This window comes from Mustela lutreola, chromosome 4, assembly GCF_030435805.1.
Source record: "Mustela lutreola isolate mMusLut2 chromosome 4, mMusLut2.pri, whole genome shotgun sequence".
NCBI classification, from domain to species: Eukaryota; Metazoa; Chordata; class Mammalia; order Carnivora; family Mustelidae; genus Mustela; species Mustela lutreola.
Genome location: NC_081293.1, coordinates 171,651,747 through 171,666,868, shown reverse-complemented (window position 1 = coordinate 171,666,868; position 15,122 = coordinate 171,651,747).

The following is a 15,122-nucleotide window of genomic DNA, read 5'->3' as shown; positions in this document are numbered from 1 at the left end:
GGTTTACCATTTTACTAAAATATCTTGAAAGTAGCCTTTTCACTTTGTTTAAATATAACACTGCAGAGTGAGTTAAGTGCCCTAGATGCCCCATTTTTACCTATTCTTCCAACTCTATAATTAAACAAGTGCTACACATAATTAAATTTTTCTACCACTAGAATTGAAGTCATTAAGTTACCAATAAAAAGATGATACAGATTCTCAAGCTGTACCTTAATAATGTCAAGAATCACTTTTAAACATTCTATGAGGAGAAAGACACTCAAATAAAGGCCGTAGAATTTTTACTTGATATTCATACTTTTAGTGCCTTTGATTATCTATTGACTAAGTTCTCTTGTTTGTTATATGAGAAAAACATAGTTCTCTTCAAATTGTGCTGGAATTAGATGTGGGTTTTTTTTTTTTTTTATGGAAAAACTGCAACAAATGTTCCACATTTACTAGTTTTCCCCTTTCAGATGTGTTTATTAAGTAACATTTTTGGTGCATAGACTAGGAACTGAGGGATTGCTTCACTTCATTATAATTTTTTTTTTCTTTTTTAACAGGAATGTGGTATTTTCTTATGGTCACAGCCCTGGTAAACTAATATATCCTTCTTTATAGACGAACAAGTAAGAGGAATATACAACAGGTTGTAAAGTGCAGATGTTCAGAACATGTCTTAATTTGACTTTCAATCCATATCTGAAATTTCAAAGACAGTATTTTTTTTTTTACTATACTGTACTGCTACCCTTCTTCATCTCTTTCTTTGCTAAGGAAAGAGCTATTACAACTTTATACTTATTTGTGCAAGTCTTTTTTTTTTAATTTTTTATTTTTTATAAACATATATTTTTATCCCCAGGGGTACAGGTCTGTGAATCACCAGGTTTACACACTTCACAGCACTCACCAAATCACTTACCCTCCCCAATGTCCATAATCCCACCCCCTTCTCCCAAACCCCCTCCCCCCGGCAACCCTCAGTTTGTTTTGTGAGATTAAGAGTCACTTATGGTTTGTCTCCCTCCCAATCCCATCTTGTTTCATTGATTCTTCTTCTACCCACTTAAGCCTCCATGTTGCATCACCACTTCCTCATATCAGGGAGATCATATGATAGTTGTCTTTCTCTGCTTGACTTATTTCGCTAAGCATGATACGCTCTAGTTCCATCCATGTTGTCGCGAATGGCAAGATTTCATTTCTTTTGATGGCTGCATAGTATTCCATTGTGTATATATACCACCTCTTCTTGATCCATTCATGTGTTGATGGACATCTAGGTTCTTTCCATAGTTTGGCTATTGTGGACATTGCTGCTATAAACATTCGGGTGCACGTGCCCCTTTGGATCACTACATTTGTATCTTTAGGGTAAATACCCAATAGTGCAATTGCTGGGTCATAGGGCAGTTCTATTTTCAACATTTTGAGGAACCTCCATGCTGTTTTCCAGAGTGGCTGCACCAGCTTGCATTCCCACCAACAGTGTAGGAGGGTTCCCCTTTCTCCGCATCCTCGCCAGCATCTGTCATTTCCTGACTTGTTGATTTTAGCCATTCTGACTGGTGTGAGGTGATATCTCATTGTGGTTTTGACTTGTATTTCCCTGATTATTTGTGCAAGTCTTTAATGAAAATGGCATAATATCGAATATTCAATTCCAACTAAACCTGCATTGCCTTCCTCTCCCTCCATTCCAGGCAAAGGAGCTAAGTCATACATAGTGAGACAATCACTGAGACATTAAGTTATGATTTTTCCCAATGCTGTTGATGTATGTAACAAATAAGATGTGATCTTAACTCTGCTTTCCTCAATGGCCTATTAGCGTCCTTAAAAACAAAACAAAACAAAACAAAACATTAATATCTTTACAAAAGGCACAGCTAGGCTACAATTTGTATAAGCCTAAGGAAGTGTGTCTAGATAGTGTCCAATAGGCACTGGGAAGAGGATGACATTCTTGTGTGCCACAGTACTTAACAAGTTCCTGGGGATGACTGTGTGGTATTGCCTGCTGCTTGGTGATGCTCAGCGTGCCCTAGCAGTCATCCCTGAAAAGATTACTGGATTTAAACCAGGGGAAAAGCCATCTTCAATGGAGCCTGGATCAATGAGCATCTGTATGACAGACTAAAGGAGTTTCCCCTCCAGGGTTGTAAGTAAGATTGTAAGGAAGAGAGTTTTCCCACTTCATCCAATTTTTTCAGTGAAAATGGATTTCATGCCAGCCTGGAGAATAGGTGCCTTGAGCAGCTTAAATAGAGTTTCAATAAATAAACAGATATGGTGTTTATTTTTTGTACGATGGCATATTTATTACATGATTAAGTTGTAATTCCTTTGATGTGTAATAGTATTGTGACTCATTCAAATGGCATTACATAGTAACATTGTGGAGAAAAAAAGTAGAGGTCAGTAGAGTAAAATGGGATTTCTTTAGATTACATTTCCCTTTGTCCTCTGCAGAAAGTGAGATTGATAGATGTTTCTGTCCCAGTGGCAACCAGAGCAAATTGGGCCATGGGTCACAACAGAGAAGAACACAAAGGAGGATTAACAAAGCTGAGGTACAACTTCTGATCGGATTGTATACAGAAGTGATCTGAAAGAGAATACTTGTTTTCTGCTTTTATTGCAGAAGACAGAATATGGATTCATCAAAATGTGTGGTGTCAGGGCTAGTAAATATCAGAAAGGCCAATATTGACTTGGGAGATGTATAGATGTGTCTTATTATTATTAAAATATTTTCAGCCAGTATACCTTATTGCCTGGCCCATGACAGATAATGATTTCTTCTATATATTTATGCTGAGACTCTCAAAAAAGAAAATTTTTTAGGCTTTCAAAAGACAATAAAATATCTCATTGTGGTTTTGATTTGTATTTCCCTGATGCCGAGTGATATGGAGCACTTTTTCATGTGTCTGTTGGCCATCTGGATGTCTTCTTTGCAGAAATGTCTGTTCATGTCCTCTGCCCATTTCTTGATTGGATTATTTGTTCTTTGGGTGTTGAGTTTGCTAAGTTCTTTATAGATTCTGGACACTAGTCCTTTATCTGATAAGTCGTTTGCAAATATCTTCTCCCATTCTGTCAGTTGTCTTTTGATTTTGTTAACTGTTTCCTTTGCTGTGCAAAAGCTTTTGATCTTGATGAAATCCCAGTAGTTCATTTTTTCCCTTGCTTCCCTTGCCTTTTGCGTTGTTCCTAGGAAGATGTTGCTGCGGCAGAGGTCGAAGAGGTTGCTGCCCGTGTTCTCCTCAAGGATTTTGATGGATTCCTTTCGTACATTGAGATCCTTCATCCATTTTGAGTCTATTTTTGTGTGTGGTGTAAGGAAATGGTCCAATTTCATTTTTCTGCATGTGGCTGTCCAATTTTCCCAGCACCATTTATTGAAAAGGCTGTCTTTTTTCCATTGGACATTCTTTCCTGCTTTGTCGAAGATTAGTTGACCATAGATTTGAGGGTCTATTTCTGGGCTCTCTATTCTGTTCCATTGATCTATGTGTCTGTTTTTGTGCCAGTACCATGCTGTCTTGATGATGACAGCTTTGTAATAGAGCTTGAAGTCCGGAATTGTGATGCCACCAACGTTGGCTTTCTTTTTCAATATCCCTTTGGCTATTCGAGGTCTTTTCTGGTTCCATATAAATTTTAGAATTATTTGTTCCATTTCTTTGAAAAAGATGGATGGTACTTTGATAGGAATTGCATTAAATGTGTAGATTGCTTTAGGTAGCATAGACATTTTCACAATATTTATTCTTCCAATCCAGGAGCATGGAACATTTTTCCATTTCTTTGTGTCTTCCTCAATTTCTTTCATGAGTACTTTATAGTTTTCTGAGTATAGATTCTGTGTCTCTTTGGTTAGGTTTATTCCTAGGTATCTTATGGTTTTGGATGCAATTGTAAAAGGGATTGACTCCTTAATATCTCTTTCTTCTGTCTTGCTGTTGGTGTATAGAAATGCAACTGATTTCTGTGCATTGATTTTATATCCTGACACTTTACTGAATTCCTGTATAAGTTCTAGCAGTTTTGGAGTGGAGTCTTTTGGGTCAGAATGGCTAAAATCAACAAATCAGGAAATGACAGATGCTGGCGAGGATGCGGAGAAAGGGGAACCCTCCTACACTGTTGGTGGGAATGCAAGCTGGTGCAGCCACTCTGGAAAACAGCATGGAGGTTCCTCAAAATGTTGAAAATAGAACTGCCCTATGACCCAGCAATTGCACTATTGGGTATTTACCCTAAAGATACAAATGTAGTGATCCAAAGGGACACATGCACCCGAATGTTTATAGCAGCAATGTCCACAATAGCCAAACTATGGAAAGAACCTAGATGTCCATCAACAGATGAATGGATCAAGAAGATGTGGTATATATACACAATGGAATACTATGCAGCCATCAAAAGAAATGAAATCTTGCCATTTGCAACAACATGGATGGAACTAGAGCGTATCATGCTTAGCGAAATAAGTCAAGCAGAGAAAGACAACTATCATATGATCTCCCTGATATGAGGAAGTGGTGATGCAACATGGAGGCTTAAGTGGGTAGAAGAAGAATAAATGAAACAAGATGGGATTGGGAGGGAGACAAACCATAAGTGACTCTTAATCTCACGAAACAAACTGAGGGTTGCCGGGGGGAGGGGGTTTGGGAGAAGGGGGTGGGATTATGGACATTGGGGAGGGTATGTGATTTGGTGAGTGCTGTGAAGTGTGTAAACCTGGTGATTCACAGACCTGTACCCCTGGGGATAAAAATATATGTTTATAAAAAATAAAAAATTAAAAAAAATATTAAAAAAAAAAAGACAATAAAATAGAATAATAGCCTTGGGTATCGAAAGTAGTCCAGTTGAGCTTTTCAGAACAAGCTTAAAATACCTATTTTGTTTTCTACTTCAGCACTTTGGAGAATGTATACTTGTCAATTAAAACATTAAGACTGAATACTTGAATATACAGTGTAGTTCATTGTGCTGTTCCATTAGCCTGCCACTTACTGAATTAGAGCCATGTGACATTTGGCTAATTAAGAAAAAATGAATAAATTAAAATGTTTACTGTGAATAGATGTAATTTAATTATACCATTCAAAGTCATTTTGGCACTTCTTCAAACCTCCTCAATTTTTACTTTTATAATATCAAAACTGCATTATTATTTAAACCTGGAGAAGTCTATTGATCAGTTAGTCAAACTCCCTCACTTTATAGTTGCAGAAACTGAAACACAGTAATAAATAATGAGGTTATTTTCTATCAACATTATGATTTTCCTTTGGTAAAAATACCATATTTCACCTATTTTTAATTTAAGAAGAATATTGAACATTATTGGAAAAGTTTGAATTCTATATGCCAGTTAGATATCATAAATTAGATGGAGGTCTAATCAAACCTAGCAAAGGATCTAATACCTTACCTTATATTTGCACTTAATTTTTTAATGGAGAGCCACATTCAACAAAACTCTGTTTGTCGTGATAGAGTGGAGGAAAGGTGAATAGATTGTACAAGAGAAGCTGCAGGCCCTCCACACACACTCTACAAACACATAATAGATGCATAGATTTTTAGATGGATGCCTATGACAATGCCAATTATTAATTTCTTGTAACCACAATCAGTTTGAAATCTTAGTTTTTGAACCTTTTGTTCCATACTTTTCTCTAGTGAATTTTCTTCTCTATATTTTCTTACAGTTTTTAATATCTGAGAGATTTCCTACTATTTAAATTTGAACAGAGCTTTATAATCAAGATAAAAGTTCTCAGTTCAACTTTTTTTTTTTATATTCATGAACACCTGCATTCTCTCATCTTTTAGGTTTTCTTATAATCTTTACCATCTGTTATTAATAAGGTAAGCTGCTTGCCACCTCCCAAGGAAGTCATTTTTTCTCCTGCTTCTGTGTTTAGCTGTTCTCTGCCCTATCTCTGGAATTATTTTCCATCAAAAGTCACTTCCTCCATCATGATTTTCTCAATCGCCTTCCGATATAAGTGTCTGCTTCTCCATCAGGTATTTCTCATCTCTTTGCTCTGAGTTTTAATATTACTCATAGGACCTTGTCTGGTACAAAGGTACATAAGATATATTGATTATAATATATCAGCATTTGATTGCTAATACAAATTGAGAAACCATATGTTGTCCTTACTAAACATTATTTTTTGATTATGTTTTTTCTGTGCTGAAGTTACAATAAGAAGAGCAAACTAAATATCAATTAAGCACACCAGATAAATATGTATTTAAAATAGTAGATATTAAGAGAAAATTTATAAGGTTTTCCTACATGCACTGCTCTATGAAATAAATGCAGTTGAAGAATACATTTAAAGGGTACAATTGTTGCAGATCTTTATTATGTCAAAAATATCTCCTCTTTAGAACCAAATGTTCATTTCCCAGTTGCCAGAAGTGTGACTGTTGATAGTTCATAGGACATTCCCTCTTAGGTATTATTCTCTGCCAAACAGAGCTGCCTCACCTAAGTTTATACCCCATCACTATGTCCAGATTTGTCAATGACTGGGCAATATTGGAAATGTGAGGGAACAGGACCCCTTACCACAATTCTTGACAATTCTTAGTGCTCAGGCCTGCTATAGGGCTCCCCTGTGGCATCAACGGAGGCCTTTGTTGTGACCATATCCCAGTTTTACTGATTCTTACACCTCCTTGGTTCCTTCACTCCCTTGTAGGTAATGCCCCCAAGAACACTCCTCAGTAAATTCCCTGCTCTCAAATCATCGTGTCAGAAACAGTCTCCCAGGAAACCAGACTTCACCAAACCAAAGTATTTTATGAGAGAATCTGGCAGTTTTGAAAACCCGCTGAGCACAGAAAGCCAACCTACCCTTCCTCAAGATTATTCAGGAAGGACATTTTGAGGTTGTAGCCCCATTTTCTTCTCCCCAGCTCCTCCTATACCATCCTCCAATTAGCAAAGGTAGGGAGAAGGGTAGGACCTCCAGATGGAAAAGGAAAGAAAGAAAGAGAAAGCAAAAGCGAAAGCAAGAAAACAAGAAAGCAAGCAAGGAAGAAAAGATAGATGGAGGGAGGAAGAAAGAAAGAGGAAGAAAGGAAGGAGGGCAGGAGGGAGGGAGGACGGACAAAGGGAGGAAGCAAGGAAGGAAGGGGGAAGGGGGGGGAGGGAAGGAAAGAGAGAGAAAGGAAAAAGGAAGTTTGTTTCCCTCCCTATTGCAAGAAATAGGCTACTGTTCTCCAGACCAATGAACATGAATTTGTAAGTGTGTGATACTACACTAAAGCAGTCATATGAATTACAAACAGGGACTATTTTAGGGGACAGTGTGACCAGACAACTTTTCACCATCTGACCAGTAAAGTCATGGATTCTCTGGTATCCAACCCAGGCAGATGTAATAAACAAATTCTCAGAGAAAGTAAAACAATCAAATTGTCTTCTGTTGCATTCAGCATCCAACATGTTCAATCTTATGGACTGCATATGGAAATAAGGCAAAAAAAAAAAAAAAAAAAAGTAGTAACATTGTCTTTGCATATCAGTCTCTTTGTTGAGACCTGATTCTTGAGCATTTTATTTTCCTGCCTAATTACTGCATGTGGCAAGTAGAAATGTTTTTCAAAGTTCATGATCAGGTAAGGAAGGCTTACTAATTTTTTACCTAAAAAGACAAAGAGAATAGAGAATGGACTTCAAAAGACAAACTTTGGAGGTAAGGAACAGATGTCTGTGACAGTGCTACAGGAAATATTCACAGACTTGAAGTGAAATTTTTTTGTGTGAAAAATTCTTCTGGGGACGCCTGGGTGGCTCAGTCAGTTAAGCATCTGCCTCAGACTCAGGTCATGATCCTGCAGTCCTAGGACCAAGTCCCTTATCAGGCTCCCTGCTTAGCAGGGTATCTGCTTCCACCTCTTCCTCTATCTGCTGCTCCCCCTGCTTGTGCTCTCTTACTCTCTAGCTGGCAAATAAATAAATAAAACCTTTAAAAATTCTTCTGAAAAAGTTGTTTCATTCTCCTACATACGGTCATATTCTTCATGTCTGAAGAACTGTGACCTTTCTCAGTATTTTGCATGATATATTTCTAAAACTTAGAGAAAAAGAATAAATATTTACTGAGAACCCACCAGGCAAGTCCTATTGAGGTGCTGTTAAGTTGTTCTGAAGTATAGGGACAAGAATTGGCATCATACTTGCAACCTTTAATTGAATGATAGAGAAGGCTCTGAAATGAACAGTAAATACAATTAATGACTGATACATAAGAGAAAATTCTCACGTTCTTAAGCACAAATATATATATATATATATATATATATATATATATATATATATATAAAACTTTTTGTATGGGTTTAGGATAATAGAGCCCAATGTAAATCAATAAATTATTAAAGATTCACCAAATTTTAGGCTGTGAAATATATTTTCTTTCTTTTTCAATTTTCTCCTACTGGAAAGGCAGTTACTAGTTGTGGACATAAACATTGAGGAAAGGAGTCATAATTACCTTTGTGCTAATACAAGTCCTACCCTGATACTTAAGTAAAATAGCAGATTTGACAACAGCTTATTTTAAACAAACTTATGAAAGATCCACAACTAATATCATCCACAATGGGGAAAATACCGAGAGCTTTTCCTGAATGAATAGTCAGGAACAAAATAGGGATGTTCTCTCTCACCACTGTTATTTAACTTAGTACTAGAAGTCCTAGTCTCAGCAATCAAACAACAAGAAAGAAATAAAAGATATCCAAATTGTCAAGGAAGAAGTATAACTTTTATTATTTGCAAATGGCATGATACTCAATACAGAAAACCTAAAAAACTCCATCAAAAACTGCTAGAACTTATAAACAAATTCAGTAAAGTCTCAGGATACAAAATCAATGTCCAGAAATTTGTTCTGTTTCCATACACCAATGATGAAGCAGTGGAAAGAGAAATTAAGGAACTGATCTCATTTACAATTCCACCAAAAAACGCAAGATACCTAGGAATGACCATAATCATATAGGTGAAAGATGTGTACTCCGGAAACTATAAAGTACTAATGAAAGAAATCAAGGATGAGACAAAGAAATGTAAAAACAAAGATGCCTGGGTGGTTCAGTTGGTTAAGTCTCTGACTTTGGATCAGGTCATGATCTCAGGTTCCTGGAATTGAGCCCTGTGTCAGGCTCCATGCTCAGCAGGGAGTCCGCTTCTCTCTCTCCCTCTCTGTCTGCCCCTTCCCCTGCTCCTGCTTGCATGCTCTCTCTTCTCTCTTTCTCAAATAAATAAATAAAATATTAAAAAGAAAAAGAAATGGAAAGACATTCCATACTCATGGATCAAAAGAACAAATATTGTTAAAGAGTCTACACTACCCAAAGTAATCTACACATTTAATGCAGTCTCTATCAAAATACAATAGCAGTTTTCACAGAGATAGAACAAATAAACCTAAAATTTGTGTGGAAACCCAAAAGACTCCAAATAGCCAAAGCAACCTTGAAAAAGAAAAGCAAAGCTGGAGGCATCACAACTCCAGACAAAGCTATTACAAAGCTATAGAGATCAAAATAGTATGGCACTGGTAGAAAAACAGACACATAGATCAATGGAACAAAACAGAAAACTCATAAATAAACCCACAACTAAATGTCAATTAATCTTTGACAAAATAGCAAAGAATATCAATGGGAAAAAGTCTCTTCAACAAATGGTATTGGAAAAACTGGACAGCAACATGCAAAAGAATAAAACTGCCACGTTCTTATGCAATACACAAAAATAAATTCAAAATAGATTAAAGATGCAAATGTGAGACCTGAAAACAAAGAAATCCTAGAGGAGAACACAGAATTGTTATTGATATTGGCCATAGCAACTTCTTTCTAAATATGCCACCAGAGGCAAGGGAGACAAAAGCAAAAATACGTATGGGGACTTCATCAAAATAAAAAGTTCTGCACAGCAAAGGAAATAATCAGAAAACCTAAAAGCAACAAAACCTAAAAACAAAACCTACAAAATGGAAGAAGATATTTGTAAATAACATGTCTCATAAAGGATTAGTATTCAAAATATATCAAGAATTTATCAAACTCAACAACCAGAAAACAAATAATCCACTTAAAAAATGGTCAGAAGACATGAATAGACATCTTTCCAAAGAAGGCTAACAGACACATCCAGAAGGCTAACAGACACATGAAAAGATGTCCAACATCACTCATCATCAGGGAAATGCAAATCAAAACTACAATGAGTTATCACCTCATTCCTGTCAAAATGGCTAATATCAACACCACCACAGCTGCTGGCGAGAATGTGGATGAGCACTGTTGGTGAGAATGCAAACTGGTGCATCCTCTCTGGGAAACAGTATGGAGGTGCCTCAAAAACTTAAAAGCAGAGCTACCCTAAGATCCAGCAATTGCAGTACTAGGCATTTACCCAAAGAATACAAAAATACTAATTCAAATGGATACATGTATCCTGATGTTTATAATGGAATTTTAAACACACACAAACACTACACTGTCCTAAAAGAGAAAGAAATCTTGTCATTTTCAAGGACACGGGTGGGGTTAGAGAGGATTATGCTAAGAGAAATAAGTCAGTTAGAAAAAGACAAACACCATATGATTTCACTCACATGTGGAATTTATGAAACAAAACAAATGAACAAAGGGGAAAAAAGAGTGAGGCAAACCATAAGAGACCCTTAACTATAGGGAACAAATTGATGGTTACCAAGAGGGGAGGTGTGTGGGTCAGTGAGTCTGAATTAAATAGGATGATGGGGAGGAGGGCACTTGCTGTGATGAGCACTGGGTGTTGTATGGATGTGTTGAATCACTATCTTGAACACCTGAAACTAGTATTACACTGTATGTTAACTGGAATTTAAATAAAATTTAAATAAAAACTTATAAAATAAAACAAATACAAGAGATTAGTCTCAAAAATCCCCATTATCTATGTGCTTCATGGGGAAAATGTTTTTATTTTCTTTGAAAACAACCCTGCTTCACTTAACTAACAACTTTACTCTTCATTGTTGGCACAAGGAAAAAAAAAGTCATAAAGAGACAACAAAGCAAACAGAAGGAAAAGGCTTATTTATAATTTGCACTCTCAGGAACTCCTGGGTGGCTCAGTGGGTTAAAGCCTCTGCCTTTGGCTCAGGTCATGTTCCCAGGGTCCTGGGATCGAGCCCTGCATCCAGCTTTCTGCTCGGCATCCTCCTTTCTCTCTTTGTCTCTCTGCCTGCCTCTCTGCCTACTTGTGATCTCTATCTGTCAAATAAATAAATAGATAAATCTTAAAAAAAAAAAATTTCACTCTCAGAACCAACCTTTCTTCCCCACTTGCTCTTGATTTCTATATCTAATAACATGAATTCCTGGCAGAAAAGACAATCCCAAATGAATTACATATCCATGTATGTGTATATATATATACATATACACACACACATATATATTATATTATATACATATTATATAATATATAATTACATATGTATTACATATATTATTATATTATATATATATAATTACATATATATTTACGATGCATGGTAGTTAAAATTGTCAAATAACAACCAACTATTCCACACAAATCTGTTTTTAATCCATTATTCTGGCTTTATCAGAAGAAGGTTATAAAGTTAAGGAAGATTAATGCTGCAGGTGTTTAATCAACAGCACAGTCCCTCTTGTAATGTGTGCTTTGGCTCTTCTCATCATATATCTTCATGAAAGGTGGTGTTAGTTGAAACTTTCCGTTGGTCTCAGATCATTACAGAAGATGAGGGTATAACTTAAGTGTTTTCTCAGGACAGTTCTCAGCTCCAGTTTACCTTTCCCCTTCCACCTCATCAGTTCTACCCAGTCTAAATTTCTTGACCTTGTGAGGCAAGACGCCAATTCCATGTATTTATTCAGGCATTTGTGAGATTATGAGTAAAATCTGTTTTAAGGATGAATTTATCTATTAAGGAATTAGCTTTCAGTTGCTGATGATCATTACTAGTGCAAAGTATTCAACTGTGTCTGTGTTCTGAATGTGTGTGTTTTCAGATGTTGAAAAGATAGAAAATGGAATATGTTTTTTTAAAAAAGCAATATAGTTTACATTAATTAATCTGACATATGGTCTCAGGATCTAGCCAAAGCCAGGGTTTCACTGAAAAGTACAACTTCCCCTTAACGCCAGGGAAGGAAATGAGAAAAATCTGTCATTGAGTATCTTACCAACTAAAAAAAAAAAAAAAAAAAAAAGTGTTACTGTATAGTAGTAAGAAATATGCTCTATGTTTTATAACTTTATAGATTCTTAAACTATAATCATGCTACTTACATATAAGATAGGAATTTTGTCTTAAAAATGTTTTCAATATCAAAAAATCTACCCACTCAATGTTAACAACTACATCAGGGATAACCTACTCTTATGACTCCTGAGATAACTGTAAAGCATGCCCATGTGCTCTCTCAAAAACACACCTACACACACACACACACACACACACACTCACACTGGTCCTTTAGTCTCTTTTACAAAATTAAAGTTTAAAAACTATATTAAGTGCATTACTACAGAGGAAAGACAAAATCAAATTTTCTAAGTACAAATGATCTAAAAACAATAGTACCACACTTGTATTGCTCCCAAAGAAAAACCAATAGTCAGATGGAAAATCATCAGGGTTGGTATTAGGGTTACAATAACAGCAGTCGTGCTGCCACATGAAGAGGTTCACTCCCCAAATTTAAACTTCAGTATTCTAAAAGAATAAATGAGAAGTCCTCAAAATATTAAATAAAATCATAAAATTTAGATGACAAATTTAAAATTTGTTTTTCTTTCTTTATGGAGTTTGAACTACAAAATGTCAAGCCAATGAAATTCTCACCCAGAATATTGAATATGTAATGATATATACAGATAAAAAGTAAATTTTAGGAATCCAGACTATTCACCAACTCTGGGATATTCTTAATTTAATTACATAGCAGTTATGCTAGCAATCAAATATGTATTCTTATTGTAAGGTTCATTGATATATTTATATACCTGCATCTATATCTATCCAAATACATGAAGGTCGGGTGCCATAGTATCATTGATTCTTCTATTTCACTCTCCCTAAATACTTATGTAAGCTAGTTAAGGCATTTCATATTTTCACATCAGTTGCAAAATGGAAGGTTGGGACAAATATACTTTAAAGTCCTTTTGAGTTAGAATTTGAGTCATGTGAAATGATACAACACGATGTTAAATGTCTACTTATTTAACTTTGATGTTGGAACAAGAGAATTATACTCATCAGCCAACAGTATCAAAGTCAAGTTTACCTTGCATATATTGTGTGTAGCTTCCAGATGACCTGCTAGGACAGAATCCTTCACTTGCCAAATAAATGTGATATAGCGTTTCAGATGCACATTATTAGTCATCACTTCTTTAACTTGTTTTTTTTTTTTTAATTTACAGATTTATTTTCAAATTCTACAATTTCTTTTTTTTTTCTTAGCAAGTGGGCAAAGTTAAAGGAAAATTTTTATGAAAGTCATTTTAAATCTGGCATTCCTCCAAAGTTAGAGAAAAACAATCTTTTTCCATTGGAAGAAAAACTTTCCATTCCAACAAAATAAAAATCTTCCATAGATTAAGATTTTCTTGCCAGTATTTCAAAGTTTAGCATTGGCAGAAGGACGGAGGATCTTCTGTTAGATTACTCTTGAATTTAAAAAAATGTAATTGCTATGAATACAAGTACCATAGGCCTGTCTGACAAGCAGAGTGGCAGTCTGAATTCTAAAATATGTCACACTTATATTTGAGTCTAATTTAATTTTTCCTCTACCAGCAGGGTATCCTAAAACAGATGCTTTTAAGAATGTCATACAAATCTGTTCTGTTTATCTCACATTGCTTTGCTTTCTTTTTTTCTTTTCTTATTGATTCTCTCAACCTAGCAGGAGTCTTATGATTCCTGACTGGTTCAGTAACCCCATGACTCATCACATAAATTACTCTGTAAAATTGTGTGTACAGTCAATCTATACCCTATCTAGATGTTTCACATACTAGGGCTAAAATGTGAACATCATCACAGAAATAAATTTAGGAACCTAAACCAAAATTAAAACTTTTTAAAACATAACTATTTTAAGAAATGAGCTTAGAATGCAGCAAGATAATTAATTTAATATTTCCAGGTGCATTTCTTATCTGAAAAATGGGAGGTTTAAGTCAAATGTTAGTTTAAGTCCTCTGAGTCAGAAATTTGAATCAATGGATCATTTCATTTAAATGCCAGAATTAGGGAAATATCCATTTAAAAACAAATTCATAATTATTAGCTTATTTTCTAAAATGTTATTTTTCTAGTATCATTTTTATTATCTATTTCTCTTTATATTTACAAATATTTTAATATGTGGATATTTTAGAAGACAAAATAATCAGGTAGTTTCAACCATAGATCACTCTTCTAAAAGAAGAAGCCACACAAAAGGATTAATGCACATTATACATTTGGTCTTTACAAGGGACAATGGGCAAATATCGTACTGTACAGTTAATTTCTGAAAAATTAGGGCAAGTTTTTATTCTTTAGCTAGCAAACCAGCGGAAAATTATGTTAACACTGATTATACGAATAGTTTTTCTCACTTCCAGTAAAAATCCTAAGGACTTAAAATAATGGAAATTCATATAGGATCCAATTATATAGATACATACATACATAATACATATGTTAAAGCCCAAACCAAACCAGCATGAAAGTTTAACTACTTGAGCCCCAGTCTTAATTTTACCTAGTTATAATTCTCTCTTAAAATCCAATTTCAAATGCAACCTAAACCAGAAACATACTGGCAAACTTGCGTTAGTGATTCTGAGATAATTGTTTCATTTTTATCAGTTCAGCTTAAGTACCTCTTTAAAATATCATAAAGTTTAAATATCTTTAAAGGAAAGAACTCTGTGTACAGTGCCTAAACAAAAATCACAAGTAATATTCAACAAATCCAGAATATAAAGGAGTTTTGTTGTTGTTGTTATGTTTTCTGTACAGGAGAACATCATAGTT